Below are 6,089 nucleotides of genomic sequence, written 5' to 3'. Positions count from 1 at the left end.
TAGCGATAAATTATCTGTTTTGATAACTCTTTCCTGCTTTATCGCTTATTCGGAACATATAACTGCCATATCTATCGATTCAATGTAGAGGACTTACCATCCTCTCTCTTTCTTGATCTTATTAGATCAATATGCCTCCCAGAAAGAGACCCAGCTCAAAGAACAACAACAATCCTTCTTCGCCACCACCTCCTCCTCAATTTGATCTTGCAGCGCTTCAGACAGTTCTGACTGCTGCAATGGTGGCAGCCATGTCACAAGTGAACCCTGGTAGCTCAGGAGGTGGTCCTCAACTCCAAAGCCAAGAAAATAATCAGGGACACCGAAAGGAGGGTTCCTATAAGGATTTCATGAATGCGAAACCAACATCCTTCAATGGCACTGGAGGTGTCATTTCCTTATCCCGATGGTTCGAGAAAATCGAATCCATCTTCGAAATCTGTGCCTGTGCGGAATCTGATAAGGTTAAGTTTGCAGCCTGTACCTTCGTTGATAAAGCCTTGACTTGGTGGAATGGCCGAGTAAAATCTCTGACCCTACCCGTAGCCAACGCCATGGGCTAGGAAGCCATGAAAGAACTTCTAATAGCCGAGTACTGTCCCCGTGGTGAAATGCAGAAACTAGAGCACGAGCTCTGGAACCTGAGGATGAAAGGTTCTGAAATTGCTGCATATACTTCCCGATTCGATGATCTCGCACTTCTCTGACCGGGATTAGTCACTCCTGAAAGCAAAAAGATTGAAAGGTTCATTTGGGGGTTAACCCAACCGACAAAGGGTCATGTCTTGGCTGCTCGTCCGGATACCTATGATAGTGCCAAGACTTTAGCCCAAACCCTGATTGATCATAGCGATTATGTTGAGGAAACCACTACCACTTCTGATCCGACTCAAAGGAGTGGTAAGAAGAGAAAGTTTTGGAAGAAGATGAAGGGTCAATCTTCCCAAGGATCTTCCAAGAAACAGCAGACTGTAGTAGTCCATGCTGCTACTACCCCCGTTGCTGCTGCTTCTGTTGTGGGATCCACAACTCCAAAACCTACTAGCAGATATGTTGGAAATCTTCCTCTGTGTGACAAGTGCAAATACCATCACAACCCCGGCCTCTGTCAAGAAATATTCTGTACCAATTGTGGTAAGAAGGGGCACACAGTTCGATTCTGCAAAACTCCGGCACAATCGACCAACCAATCATCTGGAGCAGGCGTTAGTCAAGCTTGCTACAACTGTGGAGAAGTTGGACACTTTAAAAGGAACTGCCCAAAGAAGTCAACAGCTGATAACACCGGAAGGGTTCTAACCATGGGACGAGAGGAAGTAGTCGCCGATCCTACTGTTGTCTCGGGTACGTTCCTTCTCGACAACTCATATGCTAGTATTCTTTTCGATTCGGGTGCTGAAAGAAGTTTTTTTAGTCATTCGTTCAAAAATAATCTAAAACCTAACCCCCAACCATTAACTGAAACGTTTATTGTCGAGATAGCTAACGGTGAGAAAGAAAGCGCTAACGCTGTATTCATAGGATGTACCCTTACCCTGAATGACCATTCATTTCCTATAGATCTTATGCCAGTTTCCATTAAGAGCTTTGATGTTATCATTGGCATGGATTGGTTGAGTCCCAATCATGCTGATATCCTTTATTACGAGAAAGCCATCCATCTCAACCTTTCTTCGGGACAGACTCTCGTAATCTATGGTGATAAACCCAGTTCCAATCTTCGTATCATTTCCTACATCAAAGCTCAAAAGCTCCTACAAAAGGAGTGCATTGCATTCTTAGCCCATGTGATCAACGAGAAACAGGAAGTTAAAGACCACGCGAGCATCCCCGAAGTCTGTAACTTTCTTGATGTATTTCCCGAAGAGCTTCCAGGAATTCCTCCTGAGCGTCAGGTCGAGTTCCGTATTGACCTAATTCCTGGAGCTACTCCCGTAGCAAAGTCTCCGTATCACTTAGCTCCAGTAGAAATGCAGGAGTTATCCAGTCAACTCAATGAGTTGCTCAGTAAAGGATTCATTAGACCGAGTTCCTCACCCTGGGGAGCTCCGGTATTGTTTATCAAGAAAAAAGATGGATCCTTTCGGATGTGTATCGACTACCGTGAGCTGAACAAGTTGACCGTTAAGAACTGATATCCTCTTCCGCGAATAGATGACCTCTTCGATCAACTTCAGGGAGCCAGTTACTTCTCAAATATAGACCTTCGGTCAGGGTACCATCAGTTACGAGTTCAGGAGAGTGTGTTTCCAAAACAGCTTTCAGGACTCGGTATGGACACTATGAGTTCGTAGTGATGCCCTTCGGTCTAACCAATGCACCAGCTGTGTTCATGGACCTGATGAACCGGGTGTGCTGTCCCTTCTTAGACAAGTTCGTCATCGTGTTCATTGACGACAAAGAAGACCACAAACAACTCTTGGGGTTAGTGTTGGAGACCGTTAGATCCGAGAAGCTATACGCGAAATTCTCCAAGTGTGAATTCTGGATACGGAAGGTAACTTTCCTCGGTCACGTGGTAAGCGAGGAGGGTATTCATGTGGATCCTTCCAAGACTAAAGCGATAGAGAATTGGTCGTCACCGAAGACACCTACAGAAATCCGTCAATTCTTGGGTCTTGCCGGCTATTATCGGAGATTCATCCAGAATTTTTCCAAAATCGCCAAACCCTTAACCACTCTAACACAGAATGGTGTACCCTTTTGTTGGAGTGATAAACAAGAAACTGCATTCCAAACGTTGAAGAGAGCCTTATGCAGCGCGCCTGTTCTGTCCCTACCCGAAGGGATAGAGGACTTCGTTGTCTATTGCGATGCGTCTAATCAAGGTTTAGGCTGTGTGCTTATGCAAAGAGGAAAAGTGATTGCTTATGCCTCAAGACAGCTGAAAGCACACGAGGTCAACTATACCACACATGACTTAGAACTAGGAGCCGTAGTCTTTGCATTGAATATTTGGAGACATTATCTCTATGGAACCAAGTGCATGATCTTCACTGATCACAAGAACCAGCAACACATCTTTGATCAGAAAGACTTGAACATGAGGGAACGGCGATGGGTAGAACTACTCAGTGATTATGACTGTGAAATCTGTTACCATCCCAGCAAGGCCAATGTGGTAGCAGATGCCCTTAGCCGAAAGGAGAGTGCAGACCACAAGGTGAAGAACCGGACGATGACTATCTATTCCAACTTACCCATGCAAATACGAGAAGCCCAGTTAGAAGCCCTCAAACCCGAGAATGTATCGATCAAAGCTTTGAGGGGAATGGATAAGAAACTTGAGATCAGAGGTGACGGAGTCTATTGTTTCATGGATCGGATCTGGATTCCAAAGTCCGGAGGATTCATGGAAATTGTCATGGAAGAGGCACACAAACCAAATACTCTGTTCACCCGGGTTCTGACAAGATGTACCTGGATCTCAAGAAACAATATTGGTGGCCAAACATGAAAGCTGAGATAGCTACGTTCGTGGGCAAGTGTTTAACTTGCGCCAAAGTCAAAGTTGAGCACCAGAAAACCTCGGGTCCGCTCCAACAGCCCGAGATACCCGAATGGAAATGGGAGATGATTGCCATGGATTTCATCACCAAACTACCCAAGTATCCGAGTGGGTACGATACCATTTGGGTAATTGTCGATCGTTTGACAAAGTACGCCCACTTCATTCCGATCAAAGAATCATACAAGATGGAAAGACTCGCGCGAATCTACATCCAAGAGGTAGTCCGACTGCACGGTGTACCTACATCCATTATCTCTGATCGAGAAAGCAGGTTTACCTCCAGATTCTGGCAGTCCCTTCAGAAAGCCCTTGGAACCAAACTAGATATGAGCACAGCATATCATCCTCAGACAGATGGATAGTGTGAGAGAACAATCCAAACCCTGGAGGATATGCTTAGGGCATGTGTCATTGACTTTGGAAATTCGTGGGACACACATCTATCTTTGATCGAATTCTCATACAACAACAGTTACCACACCAACATCAGGGCTGCTCTGTTTGAAGCCCTATACGGTGGTAAGTGCAGATCCACTCTGTGTTGGGCGGAGGTGGGGGATACACAGTTAGCCAAGAGTCGAGTCCCCAACAGTGCTCTCACTGGTCCTGAAATCATCCGTGAAACCACCGAAAAGATCATCCAAATCCGAGACCGATTGAAAGCTTCACGAGATCGCCAAAAGAGTTACGCTGATAACCGTCGGAAACCTCTAGAATTCCAGGTTGGAGATCGTGTCCTGTTGAAAGTCTCGCCCTGGAAAGGCATTGTACGTTTTGGCAAACGTGGGAAACTTAACCCTAGGTACATTGGACCTTTCGAGATCCTCACCAGGGTCGGTCCAGTAGCCTATAAACTTCGTTTACCTCACGAACTCAGTAATGTTCATCCCATCTTCCATGTCTCAAATCTCAAAAAGTGCCTATCCGATGAAACCCTAGTGATTCCCATAGACGAGATCGAGATCAATGAAAACCTCAACTTTGTGGAGGAACTGATCAAAATAATGGATCGACAACTTAAAAGTATAAAGCAAAGTCGCATCCCGTTAGTGAAGGTTCGCTGGAATGCCAAGCGGGGACCGGAATTCATTTGGGAGCGGGAAGACTCAATGAAACAGAAGTATCCACAACTCTTTCCAGATCCATGATTTGTATCTTGTCTCGTGTTTTAACTTTGAATTTCGGGACGAAATTCCCTCTAACGGGGGGATAATGTAACAACCCGAAATTCCATATCATTACTTGTAACTCTTTTCGTAGTTCAATTCGATCAACCAATCGTCGTTTTCAAATCTGATTCCGATTTCGTTATTTAATTAAGTCATTATATTGTATGTATCTAATATGACTTAATGGGTGTCTTAATACATTTAGAAATCATTCTAACATCCCATTCTAGTAATCAGAACATTTTTATAATTTACCATATCGGGTTACGACAACTTAATCGGGTGCGACCTAAAGCTCCGTCTAACGTCGGTATCGAGTAGAATTCCACCGTGTCCAAAACTTAGACACTATATAAAGTGTTCTAAGCCTTCATTTGAAGCTTTTGGCTTCATCTCACTACTCTCTCTCTCTCTCTCTCTAACCTCTCTCCTTGTCACACCCCAAAACCGAGAACGGCGGAAACGTTGTGGGGCAGAGGACGTCATGTACAGTATCACAACAATGAAAAGTAGTAAACAAGCAACAACATCATCCATTGCATTAATAATATAATTATTATACAAGTGTTCTGTCAGATTCTGATAAACACTAAAGCATAAATCAAAATGAAAGATGAGTCTTGAACGAGCTCCATCTTCCTTTCTCCTTGCATCGGTACCTGTCTATAATGACCTGAGGATACAAGAAATTTTGAAAGAGAGTATCAGCTTTAAAGCTGGTGAGATCATAAGTATTTAGTGTCTTAATTTGTACGTAAGTATTTGTATGTAAGAATTTGTATATGAACTGTAAGTATGAAGAGGTTTGTAAAACAACTGTAAACGTTTGAAAACCCTAGAAATCCCTATGATTCCTATTAGTAACAAAAGGAGTCTTCTACTAAGACTTAACTGTTCTCATGTAGTCTTCTACCAAGACCTAACTGTTCTGAATGTAGTCTTCTACCAAGACCTAACTGTTCTGAATGTAGTCTTCTACCAAGACATAATTGTTCTGAATGTAGTCTTCTACCAAGACCTAACTTTTCTGAATGTAGTCTTCTACCAAGACCTAACTGTTCTGAATGTAGTCTTCTACCAAGACCTAACTGTTCTGAATGTAGTCTTCTACCAAGACCTAACTGTAATAGTATCACCCTTTGGTACTAGGGCAAATAACAATGTTAACTGAAGACATCCGTAGATGTACATTTACCTCTGTTGCTAACAGCTGGGTATAGGAATAGTCAGTCCCCAAAAGTATACCTGTAATGGTATCAACCGTTGACATCCGTGGATGTGCTTTTACCTCTGTAGCTAACACAGATTCTAGGAATGGTCAGTCCCGCAATGTATCCTTGGGTACTAGGATAATAAATCCAATATATCTCGTCGATTATGTGATTGAATCACAAGGTAAAGAATAGAAT

The sequence above is a fragment of the Lactuca saligna genome, chromosome 9 (assembly GCF_052625555.1).
Source record: "Lactuca saligna cultivar CGN05327 chromosome 9, ASM5262555v1, whole genome shotgun sequence".
Lineage (NCBI taxonomy): Eukaryota > Viridiplantae > Streptophyta > Magnoliopsida > Asterales > Asteraceae > Lactuca > Lactuca saligna.
Note: the sequence above shows the minus strand (reverse complement) of the source record.